At 31.4% G+C, this 17,872-nt stretch overlaps 1 long non-coding RNA gene across 1 annotated transcript in view; it reads left to right on the forward strand.

The window, feature by feature from the left end:
* The first annotated feature begins 10,305 nt into the window (after nucleotides 1-10,305).
* LOC147908642 (uncharacterized) overlaps nucleotides 10,306-17,872 on the forward strand; it is a 38,805-nt gene continuing 31,238 nt past the window's right edge. Inside the window, exon 1 of the long non-coding RNA XR_015546176.1 lies at nucleotides 10,306-10,520. This is a non-coding gene — a long non-coding RNA (uncharacterized LOC147908642). The remainder of the gene's footprint in view (nucleotides 10,521-17,872) is intronic.

Consider the following 17,872-nt stretch of genomic DNA (forward strand, 5'->3'; position numbering starts at 1 on the left):
TGACACAGACTACAATCATTGTTGTATTTTTTGTTGGGGTGTAGTTGGTTTTTCCTTGTAGACCAAGTCGTTTAGCGTTTCTCATTAAAAAGAATCTAATATCATATCATATCTAATGAATGAGCTTATTACACTATACGACTCTTACATCCAATCCAGGATTTGTAAATTTTTCATTGAGTTTATTTTTCGTAAATCTAATGAAAAATGAACCGGATATCCATTGTATTGGTACCACATTGTTATGTGATTAAAGACAAATCTTTTAACAAAAGATCCAATATATGCTCAAAAAATTTGACGTAGCATTTAATTAAATGATCGATAAAATAAGGCCTATAATTTTGTTATAATGATACTGCGCTGTACATTCAGAGACCATTATCTCTGGTATTTGAAGTATCGCAGCCAATAAAGATTTCCCACTGCCTAGAAATGTTATGCAAATTAATTTTATTAATCATTCCTTGAACGAATTTTATTTTACATCAAATTGCTACTTATAAAAATGTTTGGATAATTATTATTTGCTATGTTTTCTTAAAATCAGTACAGTGCTTCAAATATTATACTGAAAAGTCGATTTCTTTTGGAGATAAAATTAAGTTTATAATATCATTATATACACAATGTATATAAATATTATCTTTTACCTGCACACCTAAGTTTAAAAGTTATCTTAAAAAAAAATACCTAGATACACTTCTCTCGCGTATAGATTAACTCTCGATTGGAATACATTGACATGGTTACAGCTACTCTTAATTGCGTCAGCAAAATCTAGGCGATGCGGGATATATGTGTATTACAGCGTGATGTGATATCTCTAAATTCAAGCATAAAATATTTATCTCATATTAATTCATGGGGGGGGGGGGAGGGCACTATCCACTAATTTTGATTAATAGTAAATTAATAGTATAAAGAAAAAGAGTCTCTGACAGATTGATGAGCTCTCTCTCTCTCTCTCTCTCTCTCTCTCTCTCTCTCTCTCTCTCTCTCTTTCTCTCCTCCCCTCCTCTTTCTTTCTCTGTCTCTTTCTTTCTTTTATTTTTGTTATTTCAAATGAATTTTTCAAAAAGAAATTTTTAAAAAATTTTTGAAAATCGTATAGAATATTTTTTTATTATTATTTAAGCGTGCGGATGCATATTTGATTTGTCTTATATTTGATTAAATTATTATGTTCAGATCCGAAACGAAGAAACAGCAATTGATTTTTGATATTCCGATTTCCGATTCTACATACGCGACGGATGATTCACGGGAAACGCGAGATTTCGAGAGGCTGTGTTGGTCGTTTCTCGTCACTGGGGTTCAACGTTCATTCCGCGCAAGGACGTGACTGTTGCCGTTAGCGGCGACATCGTCGATGGATGGAGATACGCGAAAAAAAAAAGTTGAAACGTGAAAACACTAGTATATTTTGTCGGAATGAGAGCGAGCCTAATGAGCCGCTTAACAATGATAGCCGCGGAAAAATGATAAGGCCGGGTCCTTGACAGTTGGCACTTAAACGAGCCCCGATAAGCACACAACGCGACGAATGTTGCTTTCCGGTATCGAAGCGATCTTAACCCTGAGTCGCATAAGCGAGTAAACACGCAGCGTATGCAATTTTGAAAAATTGCAAGAAACAGGAAGAGCTGTTTTTTAAGTCGATAATCGAGAGATAGTGTAATGTTTGCCGTCACGTGAAATATTTCCAACACTCATTTTGCGTGATAGTTCGTCACATGATGAAGTTTTAGAACGTACGAGTTAGGCGCTTAAACGTTGTCATTAGCACTAATTTTCCGTGCTTAAAGACCACTTTAATTGAATCTTATCGCGTGCACGTGCTTAAATAGTACGTATGTATTAGTTCTATTCTTCATATCGTCGCATCTTTTTTGTTATTTAAAAAAGGTAAATTCCCGAACTAGTATCTTCCCAAACGATCTAAAGATATTGTTAATTATAACTTTTAACCGATAAGATACTTGCATTCCTTCGCGTTATAAATAAGTTAGACATTAGAGCTAAACTTTTAATTAATCAACTAAAGACTTGGATATTTACTCGAAAATGTCGAGTGTTCATTTTGGTCATCGTGAACTTCGTACCCCGATGACGATACGCTCGTAACGCACCGGCTTCGATTCTGTGCGCACTTATTCCGCTCGAGTGACGATTCGACTCGGTAATGATTGTGCGCAGCGATTACGCAACGGGGGTAGAGAGACTCAAGACTCGAGGGCCCGTGCACGATCGTTGAGTAAGAGACGAGGTGAAGGTGAGCGGTGAAGCCGAGAATATAGTAGTAGTAGTAGTAGTAATAGTAGTAATAGTAGTAATAGTAGTAGTAGCAGCAGCAGCAGCAGCAGCAGCGGCCGAGCACACGCGGGAAGGGTAAACTGCAGCTGATCGCTCGCCTATACTACGGGCGAGAGAATACTTAGGATCAACGACCGGAACCGCATCGTGATCTCGCGAAGCGGGACAGAAGGCAGAATTTCCCTTTCATCGCGAAGCGTCCGGCTCTCGTGTGCTCGCTCTCGCATAAGCCGCGGTTTGTTAGATAATGCACCGCGCGCTACTTACCTACACGACTAGCGATTACATTTATGCTTTGCTCCACTTCACAAATACAGAAATCAGATGATACGTGGAAAGAACGATTTTGCTGAAGTATCTAAAAATTTAGCTAGCTAAAATAATTGTGTTTGGATCCATCAAAATAAATATGTAGGATATGTTTCAACTGGTTGCTAAAATTTTTTGTAAGCATCGCCGTCAACGTTCAAACATTCTACATAATTATTTTGATCATTCAACGAAATTATTTCCGACCTGTATCTAGCTAAATTGCAATAAAATAATCATTTACATCGTCTGTAATTATTTCTATTTATGATTCGATTTTTGATAAAAGATGTTTTAGAAGTACGTATCTACTTGTTGGAATTTTAATTTGTTCAGTATCGCAAGTTAAGAATGAAACTTTGATTTCTTTCATTAAGAATATATCTTTTTGCTTTTTAAAAGTCATTCTAAACAAAAATAGAAATTTCTAGTAATTTGGTTGTAAATAATAAGGGCGAAATAATACATGACAGAATAAGATATGGACAATCTTCAAGATAAGATGTGGATATATACTTTTATATATACAAGTATATATATCTACACAATTATATTTAAACGTCAAGGACAATCGAAGTGACGATGACGCGTCCGATTAGCAATAGCCACATCAGGGAATACTTCAGAATTTATGTCGAAATCCTGGCCAGTGCTGACTCGTCACACTGGATTCGCTCACGAACGTGCGCCTACACTGCACGGGGAGGAGAGGTAGTGCACGTGGGCACGGAGTGGGTCTTATAAAAGTAGGTGTGCTAGCATGTACGTAGGGGGTTTTACGAGGAAACGACAAGAATCGTAACCCACTTCGATCGAAGCAAAGTGGACGCGAGCGATTTGAATGTGGGGGGGGATAAATGAAGGAGGAAAGGGGACCTCACTTCTTTGGAATTTGTATGGTCATCGTTTACGTGGACGAACATTCTCGGAATAATTACATTGGATATACGGAACGGTTAAATTCTGCCAACTTTCCATTTCAATGTGAATCCAAGGCTTCCAAGGAATTCGATTGACCTACATCTGCCTCTGATCAATGCGTATAAAAAAATGTTATGCGACAAGATTGATAATTATTAATAATTATTAGTCGTTCTACAAAATATTGTTTAAAAATTGAAAAAAAAAAGGAATATGATGAATCAATAAAATTGAGTTTATTAATTTTTGATTTTAATCATCTGTCAGATAAAAAAGAGACATAGGGTTTGTCATTTAAAAATAACTACCGTAAAATGTATCTGTTATTTTAAAATATCTCTAATTTGATAAATTAATTTAGCTCTTCAAATGGATTTTATATCTTGTGTTATTTTCTTTTGGTATCTTTCTCTTATACAAATTGAAGAATCTGGACAAGAAACCACATTTAAAAGGAAGTTTAATTTAAATTATCGCATAAATGAACGGTGTATCGCGTATTTATAATTACATAAATATCAATTGGTTTATTCTAAACCTTATCAGTTTTTGTCCAAAAATTCCTGAATTTATTGGACGTCGCTTGCACGTAATGACCGGATGGATTCGCTATCGATGCCTTGGGTCAAGGCGTGACGTGAAGATACAAGTGCAGACGTGAAAAAAGCGTAGTGATATAAGAGAATAGTGTAGAGTAGAGGATTAATTGTGTTCAGGCTGAAAGTTATCATGCACTGGATAAGGGTTATCGACGTATGAGACTATCATTTCATTTTTCGTCTACAAAATACCGTTGCATCTTTGTAACTGTTTTCCTTATGCAAACCAAACGACATTACATACTTCTGAGATATCAGCATATATTTAATTATATATATGCCAATTACATGTAATTATTAATAAGATTATTCTTTTATGAATATATAACGTACTGCAAAAATTTTTCATTACTTCTCATTTAAATGACAGAATAATGGATATTGCTCGAAACTATGTATATAGTTTAATGTTAATATAAATAAGCTTAAAATTTTGACTAAGATAATAGAGATTTATGAGCTCAGGCTAGATGTTAAAATTTACTTTATTACAATTTCAAATATAAATATTGTGATAATAAACGCTTCAACCTATATTAGACCATCTTAATATTAGATTAGAAAACAATTAGAATAAAATTTATTAATTATATAAAATTTAACGATTCGAGTTGCAAGTAAAATACTGTTGCAAATCACATTTCTTGGTGTATAATCGGTATATGTTGTCAAGTTGTCATCAACATTGTAAAATAGTATGTATTGAAAATTAAGTAGTATTAAGTTAGTACTTGTCAAGATCAGATTTTACCACTCATCCTCAGAATAAAATATTTTTTGTAAATTGTAAGTTATGATTATATTAGCTAGGATGTTTTTGTTAAGAATCTGAAAAAAAATTAATATAATCTATTACAAAATATGATATGGTAATATATCTATCGTTTGGTTGTTTCTTTTAAAATGTTTTATGTACAATAATATTATTTTCTTGCGACCTACTAAATTTTATTTTATTCATTCTAATTATTTTATAATCTGATATTAAAGTAGTCTAATAGGTCAAAACGTTTGTCATTAAAAATATTTTCGTTAATCTTCAACATACAATGATTTTCCGATTCTTTATACTATACGGAGGGAATTTTTTATTATATTTTACCTCAAAATTCACTACAAATTTTAGTGATAAACCATGTTTAGTGATAAACGTGCAACAATTTGGCAACCTATTAAATATTATCGTAAAGATAGATATTTTTAAAATATACAAAAGACTGTAGCGACAGTAAGCGACTTTGATGTCATTTAAGGTTTTGTATACAGTTAAAAAGCTGCGCAATGACAACGTAATGATATCGTTACAGTCGTTAAGAGTCACAAAATAAACTTAGTAAGATAACGTCGAATATAATCAATCAATTATTATGTTGGTGAAATTTTCAGAAACCTTTAAGCCAGGTTGAAAATACCATTGTATTAATGTATTGTAAAATTTATATAAGTTATTTATATAAAATATTGTGGAAATATTAATTACACTATACACTTATATTAGAGAGAATCACATAAAACTCTTTGAAACATCATGTTCCACGATTACTACGATTTTTAGTGTAAATTTCAGAAAAAAAATTCTCTCCATGTATATACGATTTTTCATTTGTGTCCCGGATTAATTTCCATCACTTTTACAAGAAGAATAGAAAAATTATTAAGTGAATTTTATACATAGCTTTTTTCAACATCTTTAGAAAGTATATAAAAAAAAACGTGCAGGATACGAATGACTTAATTGTATGTACTAAAAATTAAAATCATAATAAGTTAAGCAATATCTAGCTTGTGTGTGCTTGTAGTTCCTTATTATTTTATTGATTTTCAATCCATTTTGTTTTAACTCTTTATTTCTGGAATATGATTTTTATTTATTATATTAATTTAAAGGATAATATATGTATAGACAACGTGATCGGTTAAAATTTAATATTACACTTATTATTATTATATATATATATATATATATATATATATATATATATATAAAATATACGTTAGAGACAACGGAAAATATAATATATCGTAAGTAAAAATATTTTAACAGACTGCTCTTCACGGATAGATTGGTTTCGCTAAAATATATAAAAATTTAGCTATATAAATACAAATCTGAAAATAATTTTGTTAAATTATCAAAATAATTATGTAAGATGATCCAGTTGGTTACTATAACGTCAAAAATTTTTACGGCATTGCTCATTACGCCTGAACATACATAATTATTTTGATATGATCCAAAATTATTTACAAAATTATTTAGAGATTTGTATTTAATTATATTATCAGAAATATTTCAGCAAAATCAGTCTTTCCGTGCAGAGATCGACACTTTTATTTTCGCGTGTACGCGTTACAGTTATGATGTAGATTAATGTCGCGTGCGGCATGCTGTATCACAGATAACGTATCCTGACGCACATACATTTTTTAACGGAAATCTCGTAAACGATATTGTCGAAGTGTTATTGTATTGTATTATTGTATAATAACGTACATTGGGACTACATTAAACTGATATCACGGATTATCGCAATGCCAGGAAAATATAGTACATTGGAATAACACCAGAGAGAAACATCGAATTACTGTCATCGATGTATCTCGTCGACTAAAAAAATAGAATAAAGAACACACAAACAGTTTCAATCTCTAAACAGTAAAAAACTAAAACATGAATATAATAGGAATTAAATTCGACTAGTGTATAAATTCAATTGCGTTCAAGTTTTTTTATCATTTTGAAAGATATATTTGTATAATTTTTTTGCTTCTTGCATTTAGAATTAGAAAAGAAGTTTAGTATAATTATGTTATCACTTCAAACGTTTCGATATTATTATAACTCATTTTATAATATGTATTGATAACATTTCATGAAAGGAATTCTGAGTGTGATATATTTTTTCCTTTACTTTTAAATAGATTATTTCTGAATTCACTGCTACGACATGCGAATAATTATTAGATATCGAAATTTTATCATCATGAAAAGTGAATACGCGACGATCGTACTTTGACGTCGGTTCACGATAATTCTGCAATCGTTACGCACGTTGCGTGATCTCGATGGAAGAAAGGGAGTTCAGAGGCGAGCTTTTATCGATAGGAGTTCGGGATGGGGTGCGGGGTGCGCTCGTATGATGCAGGGGCAAAGTGGAAAACAGCAATAACTACGATCCACGCGGACCCCCTGCGATGCCTATCGCTTATTTCCATTGCATCAGTAGCTTCCAGTAATAACGCGACCCCCCGTGGGTTATCGTTCTGTATTTTTGCTCTTTTTCGCTTTCTTCGATGTTCTTAATCGCGCGTGATGTCTCCCTTCCTCTCCTCGTTGCCTGTTGTCTCGTTGCCGTGGTCGTCAGCGATAACTCGTGTGATAAAGTCGTCAGCGACGAGAAGTCGTTCAGCGACGAAGGCAATCGTACTGCGTTGTGGGATCCCGTGGTGCTTTTCTTCGGAACAATTTTTACTTTTATTTTAGCAATAATGATCCGCATGGCCGATCCCTTTGCACATGCTGTCGCAGTTGCGCGCATCGATGTCCCTGGAAAGTATATATTTCTTCAGATTGCATCAGCCATCCATTTCACATTCGAGAGATACATTCGCGACACAGTTCAAATTGGCTGAACGAGAAGAGATTTTGTGAATACGAAATAAAATGTTGTAGCGCTTATTGACAAAACTTACTATGTGAATAAAATAAATGTGTAAATGTTTATTTGTAACTGTTGGAAATTTCTTTCGCATTGATTGGATTATACTTTTAGATTTAGAGGAATAGTTCGAGAAAAAAAAAATTTTTTAACAGTTGTAAAATAAACATTCTGTTGAACGTGATTAATGTTTCCTGAAATATATTTTATTTTTCCAATAAAAGTGGATAGAATTATGAATTATTTAATTTAATCTGCCATAACACATGATTTGTTTGCTTTAATTCAGTACATCTTCGGTACGCAATGCAAGAAATGAAAGAGATATCTAATGCAATTCTTAAAATATTGTGTTTCATGTGTAAATTTTGGTTGATTCTGTAATTCTAAAAATCATCGCGAATAAACTTCTAAATGTAAAATCGTAAAACCTTATAAAATTTATGAAGTGTCACAGTTACGTTTTATGATAAAATAAAATAATTATACTTTAATCAATTTCTTAGATAATTCGTATATAAATATTGTATATTTATGTATATTTTGACGTCTCACACGTGAATTATCTGCGACTAAAAAGACTAAATATTTGCGTGCCCGTTTATTTTGCAATAATATTCAAGATGATTGATAATTAATTTTTACGTATTATTGACGTTAAGATTGACGCATCTTATTTATGTAGACAATGTAAGCAATGTAAACTATGTAAGTTATTATAAATTGGATAACACAATATTGAAAGAAGTAAAGAAAGTAATTAACATTTATATGATTGTTAATATATCTGACTTCAATATTGGTAAATAAAAATATATAAAAAAAGATAGAAGATTTAGTGTACTCTAAGGCAACGATAAAGAAAATACGCTTCGATAACCTATAAGTTGTTATAGGTGACATAATTTATACAATTTACATCGTATGTATGTACTTAGATTATTATATTTTCCACGTAAACACACAATCTTAATTAATTGTTTATGATAATAAATTACTTAATTTTTTTATGAGATATTGAATAATTTGAGAATCTGAGATAAAATAGTATTTTGAAAGATTAGTAATGATCCATGTGGACTTAATTCATAATGGTTTGATTGTGAGTATTTATATGTGGAAAATAATTGTCGAAAACAATAAAACGATTTTCAATTCCTTTTTTGTAGGAATTATTGTACAATAAACATATTTAATAAACGGATTAAGTACAATATATGTGTGATAATTGATTTCACGAGAAGTATATGTATTAACTTTAACACCGTCTGTTTAGATACATTTGAATAAATTCACTATTTTGCGTCATTTTAATTCTAGGAGTGAAACAGAATTGATCGAATGCAATATTCTTGACCCTTGCTCCTAATGAGCGACAGCTCATTACGCACAGCTCAAGAGACAATATAATTATAACAGATATATGCCTTCCATCGGCAGACGTGACATCCTTTGACCTTCCGATGATTCCACATTCGTAAAACATGATGTATAAGCATTTGCGTATATCAATATAAGTTATTTTATTACATCAGTTACCCGATTTGTTTTATTCCAAACAGAAACAACTGCAGCGTGTTAATTTCCTTCGACGTAACGTCTATAAATATTGATTGGAGAGAATATATTTTTCGCTGTCATAGTAAATAATGATATTTATTTTTTGCGTTCTTTGTAATGCTAACGAGGCGGCATAAATCACACATATATTATGTAACTAGATCAGTTTGTTATGTATGCAACCTAGTGAAGACATGTGCTATAAATATTCTAATATGCTACTATGCATGACTTTACGTACATTGTTGTACCTGATAATCATCTGAGTCATTGTCATCAAATCATGAGCTTTGTAATATAATTTCATAGGATTATCTATTCTACTTTTTAATTGATCTCCGAAAAATCATTTTAAAGATTTTTATTTCTATATTTATTACTATATTTTGTTTTATTTATCTAAATATATAATAGAATTTAAATCACACACGTATACACGAATACGTTGAAACATTAAATTCTTTTATTATCTACATGATTAAAATACTGTACAGTGCACAGAAAAAAGTTTATACATTTTTACATGGGCTCTTCTCGCATTCGTCTCTTGCATTCAATTACAATAACAAGTAGACATCTTCTCATTCTTCCTATTTAGAACCGCTTTTGTCTAATTTCTCTTGGTCAGCATTTCTGAGATCTTCGAGAAGGAAATCGCGAGACGGATGCAATGAGCACGCGCTCGGTCATTCGGTCACTCGTAGTACATACGGCTGCGTACGCTAATATTAGCAGCGCAACATGGTAACCGCTCATCAAGCTTATTCCTGGCCTAGCAGCCAGCTGCTTGGCTAGCCAGAGTCAAGGTTACGGCATTAGTAGCGACTTGTCGATGTTATAGTTGTAGATATCATGCACACGGTCGCGTAATCATCGATTGCATCGAGTTGCCCTTTCTGGATATAAGAGTTCGAACGAAGCGATGCTCAATTAGATAGTAGTAGTCGATTCAATCAGAAAGTGGGATACGACGGGCGTTGTGACTAAGAAATTTGTAATTTGTTTAGTATTAGTAAAAAGACATCGACTTTACTTTGTATTTTTGGTATACACATTATCTCCGATATATTCTATCTCATAATCAGGATTTTTTTAAAGTTTGAGAGATAATGTCGAGAAGACCGAAGGAATGTAATCTTCCCAAGGAATATAATACGTACGTGATCTTTTTCTTTTCTATCTTGGTTATATATCATTTATCTGTTTGTATATACTATGTCAGCAATGAACAGGATTAAAGATATAGATTTATTTCTATAAAAAGACACTGTAAAGTGCCGTGATTGTGGAGAATTCCATAGTGGAAATGTCGTCGCGACGCGCCATTTTGACGATAACGGCGCTGGCCGCCGACGATGGCCTTGGCCTTCGTTTTCGAACAAAATACCATACGCCGTCGCCTGAAGCGAATCGCATGTACGAGCCAACCCGCTTCGATTGGGGCGGTCGCGTATGTGGAGCATGCGTTCACGGTAAAAGTGACACGGCGACGTTACGTTATGTGCCCCGTTATGGCGCACGCTAACCGGGATGCCGGTTTGTACTTCGTTTATCCGTTTAACTTAAGGCCAAGGTAGTGAGCACGTTACTTTCACCGATTATGTCGATCCCTCGCGAAGCCGACGGTTTCTCGAAACTTCCCCCTCCCCCACCCCCCTGTCCTCCCTCTCGTTCCCTTTCTATCATCAGTATGCCGTATTAGGCACAGATCCTGTTCTTGTTGATTTTATTATTAGAAAGAATCCCAACTCTAATCCGGTTGTCCAAAGTTTCGAGATCTACAGTCCTAGAGGTGACGTTCGACATTTGATAAATTTTATTTATTATTTTATTTTTTATAAAATTTGAATACCAAATTATAAATTGATTAAGAAACTCTAAGCGAATCCTATCTACTGTGTTTACGAATGTCAGTTCATTGAATCACAAATGAATCAATGATTGCCTTCTTCGCTTCTAACAAGATATCATAGTCATTGCGGAAATATTTTTTGAATGATTCTTAGAGTTATTTTTCATGTCTTTAGCATAATATTTACATAATTTTGTATTATTATTATTAGGTGTTGGAATTAATTCGTAGCGTTTTACAAGTGATGGGAAGTACTTTCATTAATGTATTTTTTAATGCTCATGTGAAATAAATAACATTCTTTCATTAAAAAACGCTACGAATTAATTCCAACACCTAATATTATTACAAAATATTGAATATTTTTTGTTTTATTATTATGGAATGTATAGACTAGTTATTACGTACTAATTTATTTTACATTTATTTTATTATACAATATATCTTAATATTTCTGTAATATGAGACTAACACTTTCCTAATATGAGCATTTGAAACATGCAACGAATATTTTCATCTGAAATAAATACCTTGTTATTGATAATACATATATAATAGTTGCATTTAGGAATACACATTGGATAAAAAAACTTTAATAAATTATTATTTACTAGCGCCATATTCATATGATATCTCGATAATTACTTTATTTAACCGTCATGTTATACTTAAAAATTAATTAATTAATTAATTAACATTATTCGTAAAACGTAGAATATTACATCAAGCCTGTAATTGTTGTTGCATAATTCAATGTAATGACACATATTTACACGCAAGACGAGTTTCTACAGGATATTGAAAAAAAAGATATACATTGCTAATAAAGTCACTCATCGCTCGGCTTACCTGAAACAATTTCCGTTTCAATAGTTTTAAAGATTATCTAGGATTATACTGCGACTACTTGATAAGTAAAGCATTGTGCACTATAACAATTAATTTTTATCTAAAAACAATGTACAAAAGATCGAAATTGTCTCTCTAAATATACTGATAAAACGTTCATAAAGATAGTAGTTATTTCTGGTTTTAAAATTAAAAATTATTATTTTACACACATAACGAACGAAACTGAACGTTACATTGCATTATTTACGTCCACAACATGTGTTCTGTAGATTTATTTCTTTAAATAGATTATTAATTTTTAATTCTAAAACTAATTTTTACTATCAAATTAGATGTGTTTATAATATTTTTTTTGTTTACAAATTTATTAGAATTCGTAGTTTAAAGGCAATTAATATCGATCGCAATCAGTATCTCAAACGAGAGATACGCTTCCATAATGACTTTACGGTGTCTTGTGAATAAATATCTAAGCGTGTTATCGAGGAAATTTAATCTTCTTCATTATCTTTTAATGATGTACCACGCGCAAACTTGTTTATGTATTAAATTAAACGAAGGAAGTTTCTTTATAGCTTGCGGTAATGGAAAATTTTTCTTTCATGAAAGAATGTATTTGAAATAAAAAGTAAATTCTGAAATGAATTGTAAAATTAATTTTTTGTAAATTTCAACTGTATATGTATATTTTCCTATTATATGTATACATATCACACACATTATATGCATGTAGATTGATATTAATAATTTTATTATTTATATTTTCATATATTTAATTCTTTTTATCTTAATCTTTAATATTTATACATATATTTGCTGTATTGATGGTATTTAGTATTGTGAATCTGTATCGTACAGTATTTAAAGATCCTCAAAATTTTTCAAGGAAAGAATTTCAAGGAAACATCGTTGGGATAAGCATTAAATTATTTTTTAATTCTATTATAGAAAGAGTGATATTACATAATATTATAACTATTACCTCGACGGTAACTTTCTTCGGACCCAATTTAATACTGAAGTTGACACAAAATTTCTATTTGCAATTAGGTTACGACACTCATGATGAATTTGATGATATTACGTCAGTATAATGTTTAGATGACTTGGCGAAAAGTGCCACTTTCAGCATGCTACTAAAGAACTGTTATTCATTGCATATTACCCTCGATGATTGTAAAATTTTACGGTACGAAGAAATGAAATCATAGAAAAAAATGAAATAATGTTGACAGATAATACTATTATTATTATGAAAAGATAGGCTAAACAAAACTATAGATATATATAATTTTTTTTCATTTCATTTATTTAAAAGAAATTAAATCATCAATTTCAATTTTTTTTTTAAAGAAATTAATTAATTTATGCAAATTTAAATAAAAATTTAATAAAATTAAATTATTCCTTAAAAATTATTTATTTAATATATTTATTTATATTGAAATTTAAAACGGCTTTATGAGTAAATCAAAATATTATTAGAAAAAAAAGCACAAAAGCCGACGCTAAATATTTTTGCGAAATTATTCTATTATACAATATAATAATATATAAATAATATTTAAATGAACAATTTAAATACAATTTAATACAAACGTTTCGACCTTTTTTATCAGGTCATCATCAGTGTTGTATAATAATAAAAATATAAATATAGAAAACCATTAAAAACGCAATAAAATTTAAACTTTTATAACTGTTAGATACAATCAGCTTAAAATATCTGTTAGTTATAATTACGATGTTGAACTATTGTCATAATTCTTCGTGCATTTTGCAGTAACCATGGAATCTTTATCGTTCTTATAATAATTGCTCTCGAAATTTGCGTTCGAATTCCTCCATATGTTAAATTACAAGAAACGTCTTCGAATAAGTCGATCATGGTTAATTACATTAAAGAAATTATAAATTCTATCTAATCAATTACAATCAACATTTAATCTAAAAAAATATATCTTTCAAAATTAACAAAATTTCACATAACAGTTTATCAGTCCAACCTAAAATAATTTTTAATTAAAATATAAATTATATATTAATTGTCTAGATAGATAATTACTTTATATCTTAATTTAATATAGAGAGCTATATCAAATTAAGATATAAAGTATCACATGATACTATAATTCCACGAGGATGCCTTGTTTATGTATCTTTGGTAGTCCATATGCCTGTAATAAAGTTCTGTTCAAAATAAACAGTTTGTTATGAATGTATTGGCCAATATTTTTCTTTTTCTATTCCGATAAGATACTATTTTTGCGTTTTTGTTATCAATTTTTTAACTGTTTAACGTATTACTGTCCGCCAACATACATGTATGTTCCATTTTTTAAATGTAATCTGATTTGTTTAATATAACAGTAAAAATTTATTTATATGTTGCACATCGTTTACAAACCGATAAAAAAAAATACAAATCGTAATTTGTGATTATTAAGAGCATTGTGTGAAATTTATTAAATTAAATATTTTCGAAATAACAGTATAATTTAATTGAATAAATTTTTTGATAGTAAACTAAAGTAATATAACTTTGTTAACACTACAACCTTTAAACATCAGTGTTGGCGTATCAACGACATGATCACGTAATCGGCATGCCCTAAGCACTGTTTAGAATTCAGAGCACGCCGTTAATCCACAAAATGCCTTTCTACTACAAAAATAGAAGAGCATTCGTAGTTGTTGATGGCTTATCCCGAATGAATTATGGTCTAATAGGTAATTCTTATTTTTCCCATAATTAAAGAAATTTTAGCCGCTTGTTAGCATTCTTCGTCATTCACTGTAAACCGCGAATACAATTTTCAACGATACAATGTTCCAGCAATCTAACTTAAAAGATTAGGAAGGAATATGTAATTACTCCCCTAATTTTTATTTTTAATATAGCGAAGATGTTTCTTTTCTTAATTATCCTTTCTCTTTTTTTTTCAATTTCCTAGTCTACGTTTGTCATATGAGAATAATGATAAAAAAAACAAACTAAAAAAATATATGTGTTCTTTAATGTCTTTAATATATATATATATATATATTAGGTGTTGGAATTAATTCGTAGCGTTTTTAATGAAAGAATGTTATTTATTTCACATGAGCATTAAAAAATACATTAATGAAAGTACTTCCCATCACTTGTAAAACGCTACGAATTAATTCCAACACCTAATATATATATATATATATATATATATCAGTTCTTTTATCTATCAAATTTTTGATAGTATTACTACATTATTAAATTTTCATAATTATCTCGTATTTTTGTTACAAGATATGAGACAGACTAGAATTCAAATATGTATCCTTGAAAAAGATTCGGTTCTCGACAAACATGAGTTTTTCTCTCGGAATGTGTTGTCAATTCCTGTTTTTACGAACGATAATGAGGTCGTGATAAAAAAAAATAAAATATACGATATTTGGTACACGCGCGTATTTCTCATATACGAATGCCAATCGTTTTCAATAGCGCCAATGCTTGGCCCAATATGTGGTAACCAACAATTGATCAATACTCGGTATTCTATTACAGACTATATCTGGCATGACTGGGTACCATTGATTTTCACTTTGCAATAGCGTCAATGCTCGGCTCCAATATATGGTAATCAATTATTGGCCGATACTTGATATCTTGTTCTGGGCCATATCTGGTATATGACTGATTTCCGTAGTTTTTTATCTGTTATACTTAATTTGTCGTGCGATAGTTATTGAGTCCTTATTATTAATATGTCGAAAAATTATTATAGACAAAAAAATTTCGAAAATTAAAACAATTAAAAATTAACATTAGTGATAAATGTATTAATAATATTGAAAAAGATGACAGTGAAGAAAATAACAGTGAAATTAATATTGATAGAACGAACAATGTGAGATTATATTAGATCATAATGAAGAAACCATTTATCACAGATGATAGTGAACATAGTGAATTATTCTTATTTGACAATGTTAAACAAAGATAAAATGATTCACTGTGTTACACCGTGGCATCTGTGTCTCTTGTTAGAAAGCATTTAAAATAATTGGAATAATCACGGCACTGCCATTAAAACCATTATTGGTCAAATATTGGCATGATAAGGCAACCATTAATGGCCCAATATTGTTTATCACGTTTGATCAATATAGTTACCCATTAATGGGCCGAAATTATCATCCTATAGTATTCCCATTAGTGGGTCAATCATAGTTGCCATTATCGCGCCAATATAGGTCACTTGGTAACCAATCTTGGACCAGTATCGGACCAATAGTAAAATTCTATGTGGATTAGCGCATACGTAAGTCTTGGCGCGTATATGTATATGTATGATCGATATATCGTATGTATATACGTACGTACACGAACGTACGCACGATTTACGTATGTACGTATGTACGAATGAGAGTGAATGAGCGTAAGCGAAGCGCTTCGCGCCGGCCTCGTAATGAAAGTGAAATCGAGGGCGCCGCGCCGGAGTGCCTGGTCGTTCGTTCGCTTCGTCGCGCTCTACCCCGCTGATGATGCCGAGACTTTGCCGAGAAGTCACTCGGCTGACAGGAACAAACAGTTCGCACGTCGCGGTTACTGAGTAACCCGTATGTCTGCCGGAAGTAGGTTGGCGCTGATCTCGTTGCTCGATTTCGCTCGGATGACCTCGCTTGAGAAAGGGAAAGGCACGCATATGAGAACGTATCATCGTTTTTATGATCTTCTACATAGTGAAATTGACCATTTTAGGATTTTTTATATCATTGAATCGTTCTCCGCGTAAGCCGTTATAATGTGGGAAATCGTCTTTGGGAGAAAGATTTGAATACATCGATATAATCAGATAGTACAACGTTTATTTTTTATTCTGTACATCTTAAAAATTATTGCATTACTACATAGGAAGTATTAAAAATAACAATGATATTTTTGTTTTGTTTTACGATATCCTCTGTCGTCTTCCAGTAAAAAAATATACATAATTTTTTATAATAAATGGAATAAATAAATTTGAGTTTAATTATTATTATTAGTATTAATTTTTCTTTTAGATTTATAAAAAAAATTCTAATGTTATCTTCTGATAAAAAATATACGATGCCTACTTGTTATTCGTGAAATATTATTGTTCTAAAAACGCACAGGATTCGAAAATTTTTAATGTGAATACTGAAAAAAAAAAACAATGGTCGTTATGTTTTTAAAAAATATTATGATAAAAATAATGTGCTAGTCTTGTGAAATTTTCTACATGGCATAGAAATATTTATGACAACGTGAAAAAATTAATGAAGTTAGAAATATATGTAGAGTAAGATAAAATATTTTTTTTTTTTTTCAAAGAAGAAATTAGAGACCAAGCGATACTATCTAGAATTGTTTTAGACTCTAGAAAAAAAGAAAACCAAACGAATGTCGAGCGAACGAGATGGAGAAAAGGAAAGAGCAACTAACACAGATCGTGGTAGGGAAGAATGAAGAGCGGGGGTTTAACAAAGAGGAAGGGAGGGACTGTTCGTAGCGTTGGCTTAAACTTTCACTTTTTTCACCTCTTCGCCCCTCTCACAGAGATTCTTAAAAAGTGCCATGGCGGTACCAACTCGTGATTGGTTGATTTTCGTCCGGTCTTCTCGTTCATTGGAGCTCCCCCCTTAAACAGTTGATTATCTGATCTTTCTTTATCTCGCTCCTTCCCTTCGTTCTCTATTTTGCGCCTCTCTTTCTAATACGTATGGTCCTTTTTGCTCACTCGTCGAGGGTCCTCTCTCCTTTTCTCGGTTTATCCCCTCCACGGACAATCTCCCTCTCCAGC

The sequence above is a fragment of the Acromyrmex echinatior genome, chromosome 9 (assembly GCF_024713525.1).
Source record: "Acromyrmex echinatior isolate Ae372 chromosome 9, ASM2471352v2, whole genome shotgun sequence".
Taxonomy (NCBI): domain Eukaryota; kingdom Metazoa; phylum Arthropoda; class Insecta; order Hymenoptera; family Formicidae; genus Acromyrmex; species Acromyrmex echinatior.